This window comes from Bidens hawaiensis, unplaced genomic scaffold, assembly GCF_021521415.1.
Source record: "Bidens hawaiensis isolate Kalapana, Puna unplaced genomic scaffold, B.hawaiensis_p1.1 tig00024811_1, whole genome shotgun sequence".
NCBI lineage: Eukaryota > Viridiplantae > Streptophyta > Magnoliopsida > Asterales > Asteraceae > Bidens > Bidens hawaiensis.
The window spans coordinates 15,563-20,137 of record NW_027493924.1 but is presented as its reverse complement, the minus strand read 5'-3'; the positions used below and the strand labels follow the sequence as shown (position 1 = coordinate 20,137).

The 4,575-nt window shown below is 35.1% G+C and overlaps 1 pseudogene; it reads left to right on the top strand.

The window, feature by feature from the left end:
• Positions 1-216: 216 nt before the first annotated feature.
• LOC143569994 (amino acid transporter AVT6E pseudogene) lies at positions 217-3,179 on the top strand (annotated as a pseudogene).
• Positions 3,180-4,575: the final 1,396 nt, after the last annotated feature.

Sequence of the window (4,575 nt, the reverse complement as noted above, 5' to 3'; positions counted from 1 at the left end):
GGACCCAAAACGCCACCCACAATTGGCCACTATGGATGATCTAACCCTGTAAGACCATGTGTATTCATAATATTTAGAAACGTTTCGCGACACATGGCGTCTTAGTCAACAATGAGACATTTTGCAAAAAGCGGTGTATTGGTAAAATGCCATGCAATAATTGCTCAATCATTACACTGACCAAACTCTCTCATCACCACCATTGTGTACAAAACAATGGACGCCCAAAACTCCCTGGGGTGGGCGTTTTCTCCTTCCATAACGGTCTACTACGGAAGGTCTGTGACTTCAAATCTTCCACATGTTAAAGATTATTAGTATTCTTGCAAAATCACAAAATTAAATCTATAGAAACATAATTAAGGACAAAAAGGATTAACATTTAAATTGAACCAACATTAATCACTAAAGAGATCACATCATAACTCCATTTATCCACCAAAATAAGTATGCATCTGTCAACCTCGATGTGAATCAACTCACCTAACCCGAACCAAAAAAATACCAATTATTTGGGGTGAAATAATCGTATTATAATTATTTTATTAAAATTACTTAGCTAAGAAAATCCTCTTAAACTTAAAAACATGGTGTTGATGGTACCAAAGACAATATTCTCCTATTTATATTGTTAATAATTTGATTAATATCAAAGACTAATATTACCTTTAGCTGGATTTGAATAATGAGATATTGGATGTTCAAAGAGTTGCTAAAAACTTCTATATTTTAGTTATTAACAAAGAATATGATCTTTGTTAATGACTCAAGCCCTAACCCAAACCCGTTATAACCCGATTCGAACCATCAGTTAATTTAAAGTTGATTATTAAACATCCACAATTAACACAAATATAATTATATCTTTTTGTTGATTAACAACATAATTTATGTTACAATTATAATGTTTGCCGCTACAAATGTCATAGTAGTTAAAGTACTTATAAGTGCAAGATAAGATAGAATTTTATTTATTTTAAAATGTTTTTTGTTAAAAATTTAACTGGTTTCTATAACTAATTTTTTAAAAAAAAAGCGAGAATAAAATCCAAAACCCAAATTAGAGGTGCACAAACCGGGTATTTTCAGGAACCGAAATGAACCGCTTCTGGGTATGGTCAATAAAAGTCAAAACCAGGTCAGGCAGGAACCGGTTCCGGGTATAGTCAGTTATTTGACCAGGTATTTCCAGTTCCGGTACCTGGTACGACCATACCCGGTACCGGTTACGAATAAAGATTCATAATCAAATGAACCGGTTCTGATTATGAATCTTTATTTCTGGTTTTTTTCGGGTTTCGGGTAAGGCTGGGCCGGGTTTTGACCAGGTATTTCCAGTTTTGGTACCGGGTACGACTTCGTGTTGAAATCCAATACCACGTTATACCCGCGCGTAGAGTACAGTTACGAACCGGTTTCGAGTCAGGTACACCAGGTCGGATCTGGAACCGGGTATTATGTACACCTCCCGCACAAATCAAAATTATGAATTTGAAACTTAAATATAGCAAGTGGGCTACACATAGGCCCATTTAAGCAGAATATATCACAGATTTACAGCCCATTAGCAACTATCAAAAGTCAACTATACAACACCTCAAATAGAAAGAAAAAAAAATGTTACTTTCAAAAATCGTAATCACCCTCGATTTCCTCTTAACAAATTCATCAATTCTCTTTCTCAAATCCAAATTTTGCTTCACATTTTTCCTAAATTTTGTTAAATTTTCATGATATTATCCAACTTTTGCCTTCTTGTTCATGTTTCACAATCCATATTATTATTATTATTATTATTATGAAATAAAGATTCATAATCATACATTCATACCCATATATAATCACGGGTAGCAAAGAAGAAGAGGCTTCAATAAGCAAAAACGACGACGAAGATGACGACGACATGGATTATTCAAATAGGTCCATGTCTGAAATCTACGGGGCCGTGTTTAACCTAACCACAACGATCTGGGGCGGGAATAATGGCATTACCCGCCACAATGAAAGTTCTAGGTTTAATTGTTGGAATAATATTGATTTGCTTAATGGGTGTATTAGCGGAAATTAGTGTCGAGTTGCTAATTCGTTATACGGTTCAATGCAAAGCGACGTCGTATGGGGAGGTTGTGCAACATGCATTAGGTTCACCCGCAAGAATATTGTCCGAACTTTGTATTATTGTGAACAATGCGGGTGTGTTGGTGGTTTATTTGATTATTATGGGTGATGTCATGTCGGGTTCGGGTCGACACGTGGGGGTTTTGGAACAATGGTTCGGTCACGGGTTTTGGGATAATCGAAAACTCGTGATATTTATCGTGTTAATCGTGTTTCTAGCGCCACTTTGCGTGTTGGATAAGATAGAATCTTTGAGTATTAGTTCTGCTGCTTCTGTGGTCCTCGCGGTTCTTTTTGTTACAATTACTTGTGTTGTCACGTCTATCATGTTAATTGAGGGGAAAACCGCGCCTCCTAGGTTAATACCTGACGTGAGCTCGAAAAAGGCGATTATCGAACTTTTGGTTATAATACCAATAATGTCGAATGCGTACGTTTGCCATTTTAATATTCAACCGATTTATAATGAGCTCGAAGGCCGGTCGCCTAGGAAGATGAATAAAGTCGGTAGGATTACGCCGGTCATTTGCATTATGATATATTGGTTAACCGCGATATCGGGTTATCTTTTGTTCGGGAAAAATACCGAAAGCGACGTGCTAACGAATTTCGATAAACCTCTCGGGATTCGGTTTAGTACGACGTTTAACTTCATCGTTCGTGTAGGTTACATTTTTCATTTGATCCTCGTGTTTCCGGTTATTCACTTTTCGTTAAGGCAAACTATCGACGCATTGGCTTTTAGTGGTGCGACGCCATTACCCGAGAGTAAAAATCGGTGTTTAGGGTTAACGTGTGTGATTTTGGGGATTATTTATATGGCGTCGATCATGATACCGAGTATATGGACCGCTTTTAAGTTTATGGGTGCGACCACGGCTGTGTCATTAGGGTTCACGTTCCCAGCGCTTATCGCGCTACGGTTAGGGCGCGAAGGACCGCTTGGTCTTACTAACCGAGAGCGGAAATTGTCATGGTTGATGTTGGTTTTAGCTATCATTGTTAGCCTTGTTGGAGTGTTTGGCAACATTTATGGTATGCAAGATGGATCAAGTGAATAAAATTTTGTTTTTGTATTGTTTGTGTTTGTTATGTTTTAGGTTGTGTTTTTTTTGCTAATCATATTATTATTATTATTATTATTATTAAATCATTTATTTCTACAAAACCAAATTATATTTACCATAAACCATTCAAAGCTCACATACAATTTTTACAATGAACGCGCCTCGTAAAATCTACTCCTAAAATCCATCCGATACTCATTTTATAAGACTTGAACTCTATCACTTTAATAGAGACAAACACATGATGCCAATAAACTAAAAGACCATTAAAAACTTACATATGTATGATATGTTTATTTAACGTGCATGCAGATACGCGCACACACGACATAATCTCATACTTTTATGTATAACCATCCAAAATTTTATGCGTTCTAACTATAACTAGTGGGATTCCTATGCTTTGCGGTGGGTTTGTTGAAAAAAAATGGTACATTAATGTTTAAAAATTTTAAAAGTTATTTTTAGGGTGTTACATAACTCTATCCAAATGTCATAAAATGATTACGTCTATAGTAGTAAAATACGTGATTGTTGGGTATACGCTTTTGCTCACGTATTGGAGTACATTCTCCCGGTTACATTACAGCTATAAATATTCATACATGAAGCACCATTCATGAACTTTTATCTCGTGTATCATCAGCAACCGTACTTTCATTTGACAAAATTTAATACATACACGACATGGAACACATGGTATCAGTTTCACTATGTATCTAAGACGGAAATGACAATACGATACTTGAGTTGGTTATTTAAATAATGAAGTTTAAACAACTAACATCATAATTTATAATTCATTTGAGCGAATACAAAAACGAATATAATCGATGATGATGGTACGGTACATTGTTGTTATAAATTCAGTCATAAAAAATATATAAAACATATTACTAGGATAAAATTCAGATTACCATACACAATAAGTTATATATACTTAATACTAATTAGCATATGTTCTTAAAACCATATACTAATTAGCATATGTTCTAAATATAGCCAATATATTTTCGATAAATATAGCCACATATTTCTAATAATATTTTATAGCCCGAATAAACCAACGAAAAAAAGCTGGTTATTGTTTTTAGGATTTATGATCTTTATATGGTGAAAAACAATATTTTTGTATTCGCCACTCCTTAAAACACAGGTTCGACAATCTAGGGGAGTTGGTTCGTCTATGGACATGCCAATGCTTAAGTTCTGATTATTAGTTTGTAACGACATACTCGTACTTAACCACATCCCAAACTCTTGCGTAAAAAGATTCTTGCGTGTTAAGTCGATTATACTAAGACATTTATGGACTATACAAACATATGAAGCCAACAAATACCCTAAAGTGAACACACATTCAACCCAACTTAAAATTGGGAGTTGAGTT